The sequence below is a fragment of the Balaenoptera borealis genome (genome assembly GCF_965194805.1).
Source record: "Balaenoptera borealis genome assembly, chromosome: 16".
Taxonomy (NCBI): Eukaryota; Metazoa; Chordata; class Mammalia; order Artiodactyla; family Balaenopteridae; genus Balaenoptera; species Balaenoptera borealis.
The window spans coordinates 24,666,012-24,685,277 of record NC_138872.1 but is presented as its reverse complement, the minus strand read 5'-3'; the positions used below and the strand labels follow the sequence as shown (position 1 = coordinate 24,685,277).

The 19,266-nt window shown below is 40.0% G+C and overlaps 1 protein-coding gene and 1 long non-coding RNA gene across 14 annotated transcripts in view; one reads left to right on the top strand and one right to left on the bottom strand.

Moving 5' to 3' along the window:
- Positions 1–6,402, bottom strand: part of NCOA6 (nuclear receptor coactivator 6) — a 99,295-nt gene extending 92,893 nt beyond the window's left edge. For 11 of the 13 annotated variants that reach the window (XR_014235359.1, XR_014235360.1, XM_082358792.1 and 8 more), the window contains exon 1: positions 6,182–6,313. The gene's annotated coding sequence lies outside the window, so the exon portion shown is untranslated. Of the gene's footprint in view, positions 1–6,181 lie in introns of all 13 variants that reach the window. The other 2 variants (XM_082358793.1, XM_082358797.1) reach the window with 2 other exon arrangements.
- Positions 6,392–17,875, top strand: LOC309612796. Its single transcript, XR_014235368.1, has 2 exons — positions 6,392–11,395; positions 11,713–17,875. It is a non-coding gene; the product is annotated as an uncharacterized lncRNA (long non-coding RNA).
- Positions 17,876–19,266: the final 1,391 nt, after the last annotated feature.

Genomic DNA, 19,266 nt, shown 5'->3' with positions numbered 1-19,266 from the left:
AAGGGGATAAAAATTGGTGCCTATCTCACAGGGTTGTTGTGAGGATTAAATGAAATGCCACTTATGAAATGCCTGGCACATTATCTGGCAAGTAATACACATGTAAAAAATGAGAGCTACTGCTATTATTATTGCTGTTGTTCAATCTCCATTTCCAGTCTCAACTTCAACAACAGCCCTGTGACAGTCCTGATCACCAACCAAACTAGACTCTTTACTATCTCCTAAACACCCATCTCGACACTCATGCTTTCACTCAGCCTGGAAAAATACTGTCTCATCTCTAAGTATGAAGATCCTAAACGTTTTGGGCAGTCCTGCTTAAAGGCCACCTCTTTGAGGTACCATCCTCTGATATCCCAGCTCCATAACACGTTATATATACACCCCACATGACACTGAAATCCTGGCTAGATTAATCCTTGTATTCTGCAAAGTTCTAGCCCAATGTACGTGGTAGGGTTCAATAAATGTTTGACAAGTGAATAAATGCCTATATTTCCTCTCTGTCATCCAAATGCTCTCTTGGAAAATAGCTCCATATCATAAGTAAAAAGATCTCTTCTGTAGTATTTCATAAAGCTGGTCAGCTAGTTTTCTTTTCTATTACCAATGTGGTAATTTCTAATACAGTACCCAGCACATAGTAGATGCCTAAATATTCAATGATTTGAATTTCATCTCATCTTTTAATTTCAATTATCAATTTATTCATTATGACCAAGAATGATTCAGCCTTAGAAACAGATTTTAGTTTTTACCTGCCCACAAACTCATCTGTCAATTTCTGGCCATCCTGACAATATCCCAATATGTCATTTATTGGTTTAGGAGAGGTAATATTTAAAACTTCGGTAAATTTAGAACCAGAAAATCAAATGCCTATAGGATGACAAAGTAAATGAACAAAGCAAGAGAGTAGTGAGGACTGCAAAGAACTACAGGGAGGAGTTCTATTCCAGCAGATAGTCTAAGGCAGCAGCTAAAATTAAACAGCAACTTGGAAGCATCTCCTGCAACACTTAAGTCTCAGCCATTCTGCTTTGACCTGAAAATCAAATTAATTCTACAACTGTGTTGAGCATATTGAGCTTCCACTCTGTGCCTAGGTATCTGAAATGAACAATAATGCTAAATAACAGCTAACATTATTGAGCATTTTCTAGATGCCACACTGTTCTCACGTTATATGAATTAACTTACTCCTCACAAAAACTCTATTATTCTTACTTTAAAGATGAGGAAACTGAGGCACAAAGAGGTTATACAACTTGTCCAAGGTACACAAGCAGTGCAGCTGGAAATAGGACCTTAGATAAGACTTCACCAAAAAAGGGCTCATAATTTGAAAATAAGTGCCATTCAATAAATGGTGCCGGGAAAATTAATTGTACTTAGGAAAAAATGAACTGACCCTACCTCACACCGCACACAGGAGTCAATTCCAGATAGAGAGCTAAACATAAAAGGCACAACAATAGAGATTCAAAAAGATAATATAAAGAATAACTTCAAAATCTTGGGGGCAGAAAAGATAGATAAATTTGACTTTATTAAAATTCAGAGCGTCTTTTTTCTCCATTTTATTTATTTATTTATTTTTGAATTTTATTTTATTTATTTTTTTTATACAGCAGGTTCTTATTAGTTATCCATTTTATACATATTAGTGTATACATGTCAATCCCAATCTCCCAGTTCATCCCACCACCACTTTCCCCCCTTGGTGTCCATATGTTTGTTCTCTACATCTGTGTCTCTGTGTCACTACTTCTTCTTAACAAAAGACAGCTTACAGATTTAAAAAGATTAGCAACAAATTGGGAAATGGTATCTGTAATACGTATAACCAAGGAAGGATTAATAATCAGAAAATATAAAGAAATCTTTTGAAAAAGACAACCCAATAGAAAAATGACAAAACAAGCCCCGGCAAGGTCTAAACTGTAAAAACCTGGCACTAACCACAGTTGCCACAGTGGACCCCAAAACAGTAAACCTTGGCATCACTGACCAATATAAAATACTTGGTGGGGGGCTTCCCTGCTGGCACAGTGGTTAAGAATCTGCCTGCCAATGCAGGGCACACGGGTTCGAGCCCTGGTCTGGGAAGATCCCACATGCCGCGGAGCAACTAAGCCCGTGCGCCACAACTACTGAGCCCACGTGCCACAACTACTGAAGCCCTCATGCCTAGAGCCCATGTTCCGCAACAAGAGAAGCCACTGCAATGAGAAGCCCATGCACCGCAATGAAGAGCAGTCCCCACTCGCCGCAACTAGAGAAAGCCCGTGCACAGCAACGAAGACCCAATGCAGCCAAAAATATATAAATAAAATAAATAAATTAAAAAATAAAAATAAATGTAAAGATTTAAATAAATAAATAAATAAAAATAAAATACTCAGGGGTCTATGTCATGCTGCAGATACGCAGAGCATGGGGAACCCAGCCAGAAAGACAGTGTCAAGATGGTTATTCTTCTCGTGTAGGAACTGGATGGTAAATCAGAAGTTTAATGTCCAACATTCAGACACACAGATCAGGAACCGGCAAACACCTTTGGTAAACGGCCAGAAAGTAAATATTTTTCAGTTTTGTGAGCTATATATTCTCTGTCACAACTACTCAACTCTACCATTGGTACTGTGAAAGCAGCCAAAGACAATATGTAAATGAGTGTGCCTGTGTTGCAATAAAACTTTATTTACATAAATAGGTGGTGGAACAGATTTGACCTATGGGCCATAGTTTGCCAACCCCTGACATTGATAGCTGTGATTTTCCTATACTCTAGGAATATTTTCCCAGTCTTTCACTGTTGACACATATGATTTCCTCAAGCAATAAATGACATCACACTTGACAGTTTTGCAATGGTTTCCAAAAGTCTATTATTCTACCAAAAACCATCTTCTCCCTTATCTGTGACAATTCTTACTCACTTTCCTTTCACCCTTTTTTTTAACCTCTTTGACAGCCACCACCCCAAACTAGAAATCGAAAAAACTCCCCCTCTCTCTCATCACTCACAATGTAATTATATCAATACCTGAAAAGTCTAACTCTGTTCAATGCTCACAGCTTCTGCCTTGGTTCAGGCCCTCATTCCCTCATTACTTCTTCCCTGATCTCCCAGTCTACCCTCCCTGCAAAACACATCCATTTATCTCCTAAAAATTAAACCTCATCGTAACTCCGCTTCTTGAAAGCCTCTCTAAAAGCTAAGGATTCAGTCCAAATTCCTTAGCAAGGTCCTCCACAACCAGGTTCCAAACAACCTTCCCAGTCTCATCTCCAACCACTCTTTCACACACACACTATACTCCAACCACATTAAATTACATTCCCTGAAAATGCATGCCCTTACCTGAAAGCTCTTCTTTCCAATTCTGCATCTGGCAAACTCCTCTACCCTTCACGACACATCTCAAGTCTCACTCGTTTCCAAAGCCTTCCCTGATTCCCTGATTCCTAGGGCAGAGACATGCCTACCTGTGTCCTCAGAACCTATGATAACTCTCCTTTGGCATTTAACATCCTGAACTGTCATTGTTTACTTGTTCACTTCTCTCATGGGACTGAATATCCAAAGTGAAAAGACCCTGCCCTGCCTTAAAGACCTTTGATTCCTCAGAGCCTAGCATAATGGTTGACATAATAGATATCTTAGCGCATAGTAAATGTCTGTTGAATGGAAGACATCCTTTGTGGTTCCTTAACCTGGGGTTCATAGATGGGAGTCCACAGACAGAATTCAGGGGCGGGGGGGAGGGGGATCTGTGAACTTGGATAGGAAAAAAATTACCTCTTTATTTTCACTAACCTCTAACTGAAAGTTACCATTTTCTTCAAATATGAATGCAGGCAATAAACCGTTCTGGTATTAGCAGTATCTGTGATTCTGCCACAGTAATCACAGATATCTTTATATCATATTACAGTTATTGCAAATGTCTTAAAGAATTATTTATGTTCATCTGATATAATTATCAGACCCACCACTAGATCTGATTTCTTAATTTGCTGATAAAGAAGTATATCTATATTACTATATCACAATTTGTATATTGTGGTAACTGTATTTCAACATAATTGGTTTCTCTATAACCCAATGTATTTTGTTTTATGCAATTAAAAATATTATTCTGAGAGGGATTCATGAGCTTCGCTAGATGCTAAAGGGGCCTATGGTACCGACAAGATTAGGCCTTCCTGAATTAGAAAGACCCAAAACAAATGAATTGTGTTGCTGTATAAGGGTACTGAACATACATTGAAAATTTTATTGCTATGAACATCCTCATAACCTTTTTGTTGAAAGTCTTTTTTGATTATATGGGAGCCCTGGGACTACTATATCATGACTGAGAACTCTCTCATAGCCCATGGGGACTTTGAACTCTTCACTATCATGATCAAGCTTCAATTAAAGTTTGATCATGATAGGGACTTCCCCGGTGGTGCAGTGGTTAAGAATCCGCCTGCCAATGCAGGGGACACGGGTTTGAGCCCTGGTCCGGGAAGATCCCACATGCCACGGAGCAACTAAGCCCGTGCGCTACAACTACTGAGCCTGTGCTCTAGAGCCCGCAAGCCATAACTACTGAGCACAACGAAGACCCAATGCAGCCAAAAATTAATTAATTAATTAATTAACTAAAAAAAAAAAAGTTTGATCATGATAGAGATCCTGGGTCTTTACCCTTGTTCACTGCTATTTTTTTAGGCTTTTTGTGTCCTTTTGCTGTACAGCAAACACCTAGAAGAGAAGGAGCATCTCTTAAAACTCTACAAAGTTGTAAGTCAAAAGGATCCTGAAGATAACTTCTTTGCACCAATGCAAGTGCACTAGAAATGATCAAACAGCTGGTTACCTATAGTTTTCCTGTATCCCCCTCAGTTTCTGTACTGACAAACTCACCATAAAAATAAAATAAATTACTTAATACTTCTTTGCTATACGCTGCCATGCTTGACTTCTTAACACTTTTCTCCCACCTGGCAAATTCCTCTAAGGCAGTGGTGGTGAATCAGGAGGCAACAGGCCTGAGTTCCAGTACTACTTCTGCCATTTACTGGTAAGATCTCAAGAAGTCAACTTTACCTGTCCGTATCTCAGCGAAAATCACTACATGATCTGAAATCGTTACATGATCCAAGGACTTTGTAGTTTTTACACATTCACTCCTTTACCATTCTCACCAGCTTCGATAATGCCTTTCTGATGACCTCCCCAGGTGACACTGCTCTTAAAAAACAGTGGGCTGTCCCCTTCCTGGGAAGACACCTTGGGTCACCGCCCACAAACAGCCCGGTCCCTCCTTTTAAAGACACAAACTCCCTAAGTTGATGGAGGCTCTCTCTCATCTTGCACACCAGTTACACTCTGCTTCCCTTTTGCTGGCCAGCTCCTGCACCCAAACCTCAATCCCCCTTCTCTTCTTCATCAAAGCCTTACTTTTTTCTGTTGCTCTCGCCAATAAGGAGTGGAGGATCCTGGGGGCATATATGTCCTCAGTCCCTTAGGAGTTACACGGACTTGCCCCGCGACTCTGAGGACTACCCCAATCTGATACCCGCCTCAGTACCGAAAGGGCCCCCAATTCTAATCAACCCTTTCACCACCCCCCGCAAAGAACTGTCCCAGCCCTGACAGCCTGAACTCAAATCCTACGCCCCTCCGCGCCCTGCCAGCCTGGGGTCCCACGGCCTAACCCAGCTCCAGGTCCTGCACCCCTAACCCCACCGATCCTGAACCCGGTTCCGTTTGGACCCAACGCTCCTTCTCCGCGACCCCGGCCACGACCACACGTCCGGCTCCCGCCAGTTCTTCGGACCTGGAGCGCCACCCTGTGCAGACCCCGACTGGCTCAGCACTCCCTCAGCGCCCCAGACACCGTGTCCCGCACCCTCCCCAACCCTGCCAGACCCCCAGCTCTCCCCAGCACCCGCGCTCGCAGGCCCCGGGCCCGCTCCCCAACATGGCGACGGGGACACGAGCGCGGCGGGCGGGGCGGCTCCGGGCCGGGCCCGCACAGGGGCCGTGCTCCACGGTCCGCCGGCGCCATTTTCCCGCGCCGGACCCGGGCGGCGCCTCCTTCCCGCGGAGCCAGCCGGGCCGGCACCGCAGACGCCCAGCGGGCCCACCCCTTACGGGCCCGCGTCGCCGTCACCTCACCTGAGCGCGGCCCCAGCCCTCCCGGGCGGGCCTCGGAGCACCGGCCCGGGCCGTGCGTGCCCGCGGCCCTCCGTGTGTCCGTCCGTCCGTCCGTCCTCGCGTGCGCCCGTCTGTCCGGCCGTCGGCGCCCGGCCGCCCGCAGCCCGACCCGGCTGGGCCTCAGGGAGCCGGCGGGGAGGGGGATGGGCCGGACCGGGCCGGGGAGGGAGGGGGAGGGAGGGAGAGAGGGAGGGAGCGCGGGAGAGGGCGGGGCCGACCGGGGGGGGCGGGGCTTTGGTCACGTGACCAAGCGTCTCCAGGAGCGCGGGGCCGCGCGGGGCCGAGCGGGGCCGAGCGGGCCAGAGCGTGTGCCGGCTCAGGTGGGTGCAAAGCTCAGAGCCGGGATTCAATGGGTTTGTCTGTATCCTGGAGCTGTAATATCGCCAGTGGCTGCTGCCCCCACTTTGGAGTCGCTGCACAGTCCTATAGGAGCTCTCTAGCTGAGTGTCCTTGGGCAAGTCAACTCTCCAAGCCTCGGTTTATGCACCTGAGATATGGAGGTAATAATAGTCTTTGCAAAGAGGAAATGAGGGAAAGCATGGAAAGCAGTTGGCAGAGTGCCGGACACATAGTATCTAATAACGTCAGTGGTGATAAAGATAACCTTTAGCCTTTATTATTTGCCTATAAGTCCCTCTCTACTTTTTCCCTAGCAAGCTCGTGGGTACAAGGGAGTGTGGCCCCCCTCCCCTCTCCCCAAATGTCAAGAGGCCTCCCCAGCACTGGGCTTGATGTCTGTCATACAGGCCTGGATTCAGATCTGGCTTTCACTCTTGATGGTTGTGCGATTTTCTTTGCCTCAATCTCAGCTTTCTCATCTGTAAAATGGGAGTTAAGGGTATATTACAAGCATCATGTTAGATAGAAGAGCAGGTGGATTGTTAGCTGATTACACAGCTCAGGCATATTGGTCTCATCTAAGAAAAAGAGTTAGGAGTCCTTTCATTCCACAAATATTTATTGAGTACACACTATATGCTTCGACTGATGCAGTAGCCATCTAAGGCCTTTCCACATTCTCCCCAGCTCCCCTCCAATCTATTCGCCACCCTGCTATCAGAGTAATGTTTCTAAGTCAGAAATCTGATCATGTCTCTCCCCTACTTAAAACTATTTGATGACTCACATTGCTCTTAAGATAAAGGCCAAATAGATGTCTCACTCTTGCCCTTCCCACATCTCCAGACTTATCTCAGGGCCCTCTTCCCCTCTCTCTGGACTGTAACTACATTGATCTTCACACATTGTACTTCCTTCCTTCTCAGGACCCTTGCACGTGCTGATCCTTCCTCCTGAAATGCTTCCCCCACCACCACCTTAGATAATTTATCAGCCTTCAGATCCCAGCTCAAATATCACTACCCCAAGGACATCTTCCCTGAGGACTCCCCAGGCAGGTTCTTACTTGTCCTCAATAGGACTCACTAGGTTATTGCCTGTCTTCGCCATAAGGATGTGGACTCCATTAGGAGGGAGACGTTATCGATTTTGCTTACCCCCGTTTCCTCAGCACGTAGCACAGGGTCTGGCACAGAGGAGATGCTCAGTAAATATTTGTTTCTGTACTGGGCCCAAAAGGGCAGAGAAAAATAAAGAGAACCACAGATGGCCAAAAGGGGGCACCTCAGGCGCTTGAGCCCATGAAATTAACATCAAAAGGATTTACAAGAGCCTGGAAAAAATTTTTTAAGCTTTTTCTTTTAACTTTTAAAAAGTGAGGTATGATTTACATACATGAAAATGCAAACCTCTTAAGTGTATACCTGATAAACTTTTACCTACGTTCCTGTGTTACTACCACAGCAGCAGCTGTGGAAAACAGTTTGAAGTTTCCTCAAAAAGTTAAATATAGAATTACCATCTGATCCAGAAATCCTGCTTCTGGATATTTACCCCAAAAAAGTAGAAGCAGGGACTTAAACAGATATTTGTACACCCATGTTCATAGCAGCATTATTCACTATAGCCAAAAGGTGGAAGCAGCCCATGTGTATCAGATGAATAGATAAACAAAATGTGGCATACACATACAATGGAATATTATTCAGCTTTAAAAAGGAAGGAAATTTTGACATGTGCTGTAACATGGGTGAACCCTGAACACATTATGCTTAGTGAAATAAGCCAGTCACAAAAGGACAACTACAATACTATATGAGTCCTCTTACATGAGGTTCTTAGCGTAGTCAAATTCATAGGGACAGAGTAGAATACTGATTGCCAACAGCTGGAGAGAGGGGGTAATGGAGAGTTACTCTTTAATGGGTACAGAGTTTCAGTAGGGAAAGATAAAAAACGTTCTGGAGATGGATGGTGGTGATGATTGCACAGCAATGTAGTGTACTTAGTGCCACAGAGCTATACACTGAAAAAATAGTTAAAATGGCAAAATTTATGTTATATATTTTTTATCACAATTTTAAAAAATATGCCAGGGCCTGAGCCAATATCCTCATTTTTTTGACTTATTATTCATGTCCTTAAACCAAAGGAGGTTTTCCTGGTATTAGCAAGGATGTAGGGAGCTAGCAGCCAGGGCCCCATTTGGGCACCTAAACATCCCATAGGTGAAAATAGCAGGAGCATAGGTAACATAGATATGTGTTGCCCACATGAAGGCAGCAAAGGAACAGAAACAGGCCATGAAATGGCACTAGGTAGAGCACAGTGATTACAAGATTGGACTCTGAAGTCAAAATCCTCAAGTTCTGAGACCTTGAACAAATCCAAAGTTCTCGTCATACAGATGAGGGAACTTGGACCAAAAGGAAGAAAAATGACTCATCCTATAGTGTCCAAAGTGTTTTTTCCTTTATTTTGTTTGTTTTTAAATCCTTACATGGTTTGTATTTTGTTTTGTGTTCCCAACAGACTATAAGCTCCCCAAAGAAAGTATTTTTGTAATATCATCACCTGTAATATAACTTAACTTTTTTTGTGCTGCAGTTGCCTCATCTGCAAGGTGTGGATAATTAGGGTACCTTACAGATGAGGATTAGAAGATTAAATGAATTAGTAGTGGATTAAATGAATTAGTAGTGGATTAAATGAATTAGTAGATATAAAATGTTTAGAAGAGTGCCTAGCACTTATGATAGCCTCAACAAGCAGCAGACTAATAGAGGCCTCTGAAGAGGTTACCAGGCTATTTCACAAAATGTTTTGAGCAAGAAAAGCAGTCCTAAGACATCAAGGACTATTCTGGATTCAGATTTAGATAAAGAAAAAGTAAATCAATTATTCTTTGATGTGAACAATTTGATTGGCATTTATGGAACTTCTGTTTTCATATGTTTGTCCAATGGGCTTAAGCTTTGCAGTGATAAGATTGATAGTGAATACTTAAAACCATGTTTTTAAGAACAACATCAAACAGGAAAAAAAAATGAAGATAGAATAAAATCACTTAGAGAGCATCAACATTCTGCTGTCTGTGGGATTCATCACAACAGTGCCAAATGACAAGGCTATCTATCACCTTTGGTTTGGCGAATTGTGTCTTGCAGGAGGACATCACTTGTAAATGGGTGCCACTCACTGGTAGACATTGTAATGTGTAACTTTATTATGGTAATTTACCAGTAGATGGCAGTAAAGTGACTTGTTATTACACAATCAGCTCAACAATTTTCAGACAATAGGAAAAAGATTGCTCTTAGGAAGAAAAGATCGAAAAATAGAAATAGAGTGATAACTACACAATTGAAAAAAATGGAATAGTATCAAGAAATGACCACAAAAAAAGGAGAAGTATTCTTAGGACTTAAAAACCTGATCTCAGGGCTTCCCTGGTGGCACAGTGGTTAAGAATCCGCTTGCCAATTCAGGGGACATGGGTTCAAGCCCTGGCCCAGGAAGATCCCACATGCTGCGGAGCAACTAAGCTCGTGCACCACAACTACTGAGGCTGTGCTCTAGAGCCCGCGTGCCACAACTACTGAAGCCCACGTGCCTAGAGCCCGTGCTCCACAATAAGAGAAGCCACTGCAATGAGAAGCCCACGCAACACAATGAAGAGTAGCCCCCGTTCGCCGCAACCAGAGAAAGCCCATGCACAGCAACGAAGACCCAACGCAGCCAAAAATAAAAAACAAACAAACAAACAAAAAAACCTGATTTCAAAAATATTCTGAAAATTTAAAACTTTTTATTAGAGTATAACATAACGACATGAAAATACACAATTCATAAGTGTAAATCCTGAAGAATTTTCACAAAATGAACACACATGTCCAAACATCCAAATCAAGAAATAGAACATTACCAGCCCCACAAAAGCCCCTTTGTTCTCCCTTTCCAGTTATTACCCACACCCCTGAGGGTAAATAATATTCTGACGTCTAACTTCATAGATTAGGCTCATCGGGTGTTAAACTTTATATAAACGGAAGCATACAAAATGTGCTCTTTTGAGTCTGGCTTCTTTTGCTCAATTTTGTGTTTTTGAGATTCATCTATATTGTTGCATGTAGTTGTAGTTTGTTCCTTTTCATTGCTTCATATGGTTCATTATCTGAATTTGTCACAATTTTTCCATTCTACTGATGATGAGCATTTCAGTTTCCACTTTAGGTCTTTTTTTTTTTTTTTAATTTTGGCTGTGCTGGGTCTTCGTTGCCCAGGCTCTTTGTTTCAGGCTTCTCTCTAGTTGTGGCACACGGGCTTCTCCAGTTGTGGTGCGCGGGAACCAGAGCACACGGGCTCAGCAGTTGCGGCACACAGGCTTCTCTCTAGTTGCCGCATGTGGGTTTAGTTGCCCCATGGCATGCGGGATCTTAGTTCCCTGACCAGGGATTGAACCCGCGTCCCCTGCATTGGAAGGTGTATTCTTAACCATTGGACCACCAGGGAAGTCCCTAGTTCTATTTTTAATAGTACTGTTATGAACATTCTTGCTCATGTCTTTGGGTAAATGTGTATAATTTTCTGCTAGATATATACCTAGGGCTAGGATTGCTGGGTTTTAGAGTTTGCATGTGTTCAGCTGTTGTTGATATTGACATATTCTTTGTCTTTTTAAAACAGCTTTATTGAGATACAGTTCACATACTGTACAATTCACTAATTTAAAGTGTACAGTTCAATGGTTTTTTAGTATAGTCACAACCAGATAGGTCCAACCATAACCACAGTCAATTTTTTAGAACATTTTCATCATCAAAAAGAAAGCCTTAGGTCTTCCCTGGTGGCGCAGTGGTTAAGAATCCGCCTGCCAATGCAAGGGACATGGGTTCGAGCCACGGCCCGGGAAGATACCACATGCCATGGAGCAACTAAGCCCCTGCGCCACAACTACTGAGCCTGAGCTCTAGAGCCCGTGAGCCACAACTACTGAGCCCATGGGCCACAACTACTGAAAGCCTGCGCGCCTAGAGCCCGTGCTCCGCAACAAGAGAAGCCACGACAATGAGAAGCCCGCGCACCGCAAGGAAGACCCAACAGAGCCAAAAATAAATAAATAAATAAATTAAAAAAAAAAAAGAAAGCCTTAGATATCTAGATATTGCCCTCCTCCCAATCCCCCATTTTCCCATCCATAAGCAATCATTAATTTGCCTTCTGTCTCTATATATTTGCCTATGCTAGATACTCCATACAATACATGACCTTTTGTGTCTGGCTTCTTTCACTTAGCATAATGTTTTCAAGGTTCATCCATGTTGTAGCACATATCAGTATTTCATTCCTTTTAATGGCTGAATAATATTTCATTGTATGAATATACCACATTTTGTTTATCAATTCATTTGTTGATGGACATTTGTATATCTTCTTTGGAGAAATGTCTTTTCAAGTCCTTTGCCCATCTTTTAATTGGGTTGTTGAACTGTAAGTGTTCTTTATTTATTTGGGGTACTAGACCCTTATCAGGTATTTGGTTGCAAACATTTTCCTCATTTTTTGGGTTGTCTTTTCACTCTCTTGACAGTGTCCTTTGATACACAAAAATTTAAAATTTTGATGCAGTTTAGTTTATCTATTTTTTTTCTTTTGTTGTTTGTGCTTTTGGTGTCATATATAAGAAACCATTGCCAAATCCAAAATCATGAGGATTTACTTCAGTGTTTCTTTCTAAGAGCTTTATAGTTTTCGGTCTTACATTTAGGCCTTTTATCCATTATGAGTTACTTTCTGTATGTGGTATGAGTTAAGGGTCAAACTTCATTCTTTTGTATGTGAATATTTAGTTGTATTAGCATAGTTTGCTGAAGAGACTATTCTCCATTGAATGATCTTGGCACCCTTGTGAAAAATCAATTGATCATAGATAGGTTTATTTCTGAACTCTCAATTCTATTCCATTGATATGTTCATCCTCCTGCCAGTACCACAGTGTTTTGATTCCTATAACTTTGTAGTGTAGTAAGTTTTGAAATTAGGAAGCTTCATATCTTAACTAAAATATGAAGGAAATACCAAAAACATCCAACTTAAGAAGCAAACAGGTGAAAAGATATTCCATGCAAATGGAAATCAAAAGAAAGCTGGAGTAGCTATACTCATATCAGATAAAATAGACTTTAAAGAATGTTACAAGAGACAAAGAAGGACACTACATAATGATCAAGGGATCAATCCAAGAAGAAGATATAACAATTATAAATATATATGCACCCAACATAGGAGCACCTCAATACATAAGGCAACTGCTAACAGCTATAAAAGAGGAAATTGACAGTAACACAATAATAGTGGGGGACTTTAACACCTCACTTACACCAATGGACAGATCATCCAAAATGAAAATAAATAAGGAAACAGAAGCTTTAAATGACACAATAGACCAGATAGATTTAATTGATATTTATAGGACATTCCATCCAAAAACAGCAGATTACACGTTCTTCTCAAGTACGCACGGAACATTCTCCAGGATAGATCACATCTTGGGTCACAAATCAAGCCTCAGTAAATTTAAGAAAATTGAAATCATATCAAGCATCTTTTCTGACCACAATGCTATGAGACTAGAAATGAATTACAGGGAAAAAAACGTTAAAAAGACAAACACATGGAGGCTAAACAATACGTTACTAAATAACCAAGAGATCACTGAAGAAATCAAAGAGGAAATCAAAAAATACCTAGAGACAAATGACAATGAAAACACGACGACCCAAAACCTATGGGATGCAGCAAAAGCAGTTCTAAGAGGGAAGTTTATAGCTATACAAGCCTACCTAAAGAAACAAGAAAAATCTCAAGTAAACAATCTAACCTTACACCTAAAGGAACTAGAGAAAGAAGAACAAACAAAACCCAAAGTTAGCAGAAGGGAAGAAATCATAAAGATCAGAGCAGAAATAAATGAAATAGAAACAAAGAAAACAATAGCAAAGATCAATAAAACTAAAAGCTGGTTCTTTGAGAAGATAAACAAAATTGATAAGCCATTAGCCAGACTCATCAAGAAAAAGAGGAAGAGGACTCAAATCAATAAAATCAGAAATGAAAAAGGAGAAGTTACAACAGACACTGCAGAAATACAAAGCATCCTAAGAGACTAATACAAGCAACTTTATGCCAATAAAATGGACAACCTGGAAGAAATGGACAAATTCTTAGAAAGGTATAACCTTCCAAGACTGAACCAGGAAGAAACAGAAAATATGAACAGACCAATCACAAGCAATGAAATTGAAACTGTGATTAAAAATCTTCCAACAAACAAAAGTCCAGGACCAGATGGCTTCACAGGTGAATTCTATCAAACATTTAGAGAAGAGCTAACACCTATCCTTCTCAAACTCTTCCAAAAAATTGCAGAGGAAGGAACACTCCCAAACTCATTCTATGAGGCCACCATCACCCTGATACCAAAACCAGACAAAGACACTACAAAGAAAGAAAATTACAGACCAATATCACTGATGAATATAGATGCAAAAATCCTCAACAAAATACTAGCAAACAGAATCCAACAACACATTAAAAGGATCATACACCACGATCAAGTGGGATTTATCCCAGGGATGCAAGGATTCTTCAATATACGCAAATCAATCAATGTGATACACCATATTAACAAATTGAAGAAGAAAAACCATATGATCATCTCAATTGATGCAGAAAAAGCTTTTGACAAAATTCAACACCCATTTATGATAAAAACTCTCCAGAAAGTGGGCATAGAGGGAACCTACCTCAGAATAATAAAGGCCATATATGACAAACCCACAGCAAACATCATTCTCAATGGTGAAAAACTGAAAGCATTTCCTCTAAGATCAGGAACGAGACAAGGATGTCCACTCTCACCACTATTATTCAACATAGTTCTGGAAGTCCTAGCCACGGCAATCAGAGAAGAAAAAGAAATAAAAGGAATACAAATTGGAAAAGAAGAAGTAAAACTGTCACTGTTTGCGGATGACATGATATTATACATAGAGAATCCTAAAACTGCCACCAGAAAACTGCTAGAGCTAATTAATGAATATGGTAAAGTTGCAGGATACAAAATTAATGCACAGAAATCTCTTGCATTCCTATACACTAATGATGAAGAATCTGAAAGAGAAATTATGGAAACACTCCCATTTACCATTGCAACAAAAAGAATAAAATACCTAGGAATAAACCTACCTAGGGAGACAAAAGACCTGTATGCAGAAAACTATAAGACACTGATGAAAGAAATTAAAGATGATACCAACAGATGGAGAGATATACCATGTTCTTGGATTGGAAGAATCAACATTGTGAAAATGACTATACTACCCAAAGCAATCTACAGATTCAATGCAATCCCTATCAAATTACCAATGGCATTTTTTACGGAACTAGAATAAATCATCTTAAAATTTGTATGGAGACACAAAAGACCCCGAATAGCCAAAGCAGTCTTGAGGGAAAAAAACGGAGCTGGAGGAATCAGACTCCCTGACTTCAGACTATACTACAAAGCTACAGTAATCAAGACAATATGGCACTGGCACAAAAACAGAAACATAGATCAATGGAACAAGATAGAAAGCCCAGAGATAAACCCATGCACCTATGGTCAACTAATCTATGACAAAGGAGGCAAAGATATACAATGGAGAAAAGACAGTCTCTTCAATAAGTGGTGCTGGGAAAACTGGACAGCTACATGTAAAAGAATGAAATTAGAATACTCCCTAACACCATACACAAAAATAAACTCAAAATGGATTCGAGACCTAAATGTAAGACTGGACACTATAAAACTCTTAGAGGAAAACATAGGAAGAACACTCTTTGACATAAATCACAGCAAGATCTTTTTTGATCCACCTCCTAGAGTAATGGAAATAAAAACGAAAATAAACGAATGGGACCTAAGGAAACGTCAAAGCTTTTGCACAGCAAAGGAAACCATAAACAAGACGAAAAGACAACCCTCAGAATGGGAGAAAATATTTGCAAATGAATCAACGGACAAAGGATTAATCTCCAAAATATATAAACAGCTCATTCAGCTCAATATTAAAGAAACAAACACCCCAATCCAAAAATGGGCAGAAGACCTAAATAGACATTTCTCCAAAGAAGACATGCAGACGGCCACGAAGCACATGAAAAGATGCTCAACATCACTAATTATTAGAGAAATGCAAATCAAAACTACAATGAGGTATCACCTCACACCAGTTAGAATGGGCATCATCAGAAAACCTACAAACAACAAATGCTGGAGAGGGTGTGGAGAAAAGGGAACCCTCTTGCACTGTTGGTGGGAATGTAAATTGATACAGCCACTATGGAGAACAATATGGAGGTTCCTTAAAAAACTAAAAATAGAATTACCATATGACCCAGCAATCCCACTACTGGGCATATACCCAGAGAAAACCATAATTCAAAAAGACACATGCACCCGAATGTTCATTGCAGCACTATTTACAATAGCCAGGTCATGGAAGCAACCTAAATGCCCATCAACAGGCGAATGGATAAAGAAGTTGTGGTACATATATACAATGGAATATTACTCAGCCATAAAAAGGAACAAAATTGAGTCATTTGTTGAGAAGTGGATGGATCTAGAGACTGTCATACAGAGTGAAGTAAGTCAGAAAGAGAAAAACAAATATCGTATATTAACGCATGTATGTGGAACCTAGAAAAATGGTACAGATGAGCCGGTTTGCAGGGCAGAAGTTGAGACACAGATGTAGAGAACGGACATATGGACACCAAGGGGGGAAAACTGCGGTGGGGTGGGGATGGTGTTGTGCTGAATTGGGCGATTGGGATTGACATGTATACACTGATGTGTATAAAATTGATGCCTAATAAGAACCTGCAGTATAAAAAAACAAACAAACAAAACAACTAATACTAAACTTTCATTGGGTTATTTGTATGGAAAGATGTTAATATAAATGTTTCAGACATTACATGAAATTTCTAAAAATCTTTTATGTTCTGGTATAATGTTATAAGTCATAATCCTAGTTATTACCTTAAAATGTATATCTCAGAAATAACTAATTTTCTTGTCAACTACATTATTATGAACTTTCATCAAATTTTTAACTGTGGTCATTTTTAAGTCTTTTGTCATTTACAGACAGTTCTGGGTGTACTCTGATGCTTTTGCAAATATGTTCCTATAAAAGGGTTTCATCTTTAAGAAATTCAGGGAAAAGACTCTGACAAGTACAGGTTTCTGGTAACTGACCGTACTGCTGAACTGAATGAATAAGCATTTTCAGAACTCTAATGAAAAACTGATGAACTCATAAAAGTGCTAACAAAAATCAAGATGAAAAAAAAAATTAATTACATGGGACTGAGTGAACTGATGAGGATGAGTATAATTTAATTAAAAAAAAAAAAAAAAAAAAGAAGCAAACAGGTATATCCCGGAGTTATTTGAGGTGTGAGAGAAGAATATCATAAAAACTCTTTAAATTTCTAAGCTTATTATCTCCTTATTTCATAGTCAGCTAAAGTTAGCTTCTCAATATGAGGTAAATTTATGTTTTCTATGGTAGATCAAGATAGTACAACCTGAATAAAGTAAAAGTAATTAAGAATATAATGTCCAGGTGAACAAGGACCTTGTCTGTCTTGTTCATCAGTGTTCCCAGTGCATCAGGCAGTGCACGGCACAGAGTAGACACTTAAGAAAATATTCGTGGAATAAAATATGATATTTCATATACTGAGTGAGAAAACAGATTTTCCAAGATATCAGAATTTTGCTTTGATATATAAGAATTGTTCTACTGAACAAATCTTTTATTCAAAGCTGTCCTGTCATTATTTATATATTTAAGAAGTAAAATGACCCCAAGATACCCATGTAACCCCCAAAAGCCTGCTGTGTGGAAGGTCCTATAACATCACTTGAAAGACAGCATAGGAGAGTTGGTATCACCACAGGTGTTACTCAAGCACCTAAAGATATCAGGCAAGGATATTCAAAGTTACATTGGAAACCACCCAAATATCCATCAATAGGAAACTGGTTAAACTGTTTAATGAACTATGATGCATCATTATAAATAATTAGGTAAATCCATGTATCTTGATATTGACATGGAAAAATGTCCATGTTATACTGGTAAGTAAAAAAAAAAAAAAAAAAGGATGTTGTAGACACTGTGACTAATATAATCCCATTTTTACTTTTAAATAGAACAATATATGTTATATCTACAGAAAAAAGCAGTTGGAGGAATACATACTAAATTATTGCCCGTGAGATTTTTTGAAAAGTTGAGATTTTGAAGGCATGGATCATCTCTATTATATACTTATGAAATGTCTGATATTTGAATGATAGTTACATCTGTAATCAGATAAAGTAATAAAGTTTTTTTTTCAAAGGAGAGAGGGACATGATCTTTGGAGTCAAACAGACTGCTTTTATATCATGGATCTACCAACTATCAGCTGGGTGACCTTGGACAGGTTACTTCATGTCTCTGAACCACAATTTCCACATCCATAAAATGGAGAAATTAATATCAGCCTCATAAGAATGTTGTACCTACCTCATCAGTTTCATCACATACCATCATTCTCTTAGAATGCTCTAGAATAGGGGTTGGCAAACTAGTGCCCTTAGGCCAAATTGGACCCTGTTTTTGTAAAATAAAGTTTTATGGGAATACAGCCACAGCCATCTGTTTACATGTCTATGCCTGCTTTTGCACTACAACAGCAAAGTTGAGTAGTTACTACAAGGACCATATGGCTTGAAAGACTGAAATATTCATATCTGGCCCTTTGCAGAAAAAGTTTGTTGACTGACCCCTGCTCTAGGAAGAATACACTGGCATTCTTTCTCCTCTTCACCATGGGACCTTTGCACACACTGTTCCTTTGCCTAAAATGACACTCCCACACCCCACATCTAATCCTTTTCTGTCAGTCTTACTCATCTCTTCATTACCTTGGGGAAGCCTTTGCTGATCCCACCCCACAACTGAACTAGATTACCTTTCCTGTTATACATTCTCATAGCATTCCTCATAGAGCTTATCTTGATGGCAATTACCCTAATTATCTGTGCCCTTATTTATTTAATGTTTGACTCCCTATAGACTGCGAATCCATAAAAAAAATTGTCTGTCTTTTTCAATCCTGAATCTCCAGTGCCTAACAAAGTACCTGTAATATAATGGATAGATACATTCATGCATGAATCATATAATTTGTAAAAGGTACTTATTGTCTGCTATATACTGTATAAAGTATACTTTATAATGAATATTTTACCTAGTAGACGTGCAAATGGTTAAGAGCATAGATTAGGAGTTCAACATCCTGAGATTGAATCCCAGTTCTTCCGTTTAATACATGAGGAACATTAGACAAGCCCCTTAACCTTTTTTGCCAGTGTCCCATCTGTAAAATGGGAATAATATTAGTACCAACCTCATGAAGTCTGTAATGAAGATTTATAATGTAATTAATATTATCTACATAAAGCATTTAGCATAGAGCCTGGTACACATTAAGTGTTCAATAGATTCTATCTATAATTATAATTATTGTTATTAATTATTTTTATTAGTGCAAGTCTTGATGGACAGCAGATATTGGTACGACCCCCACAAAGTTGACTC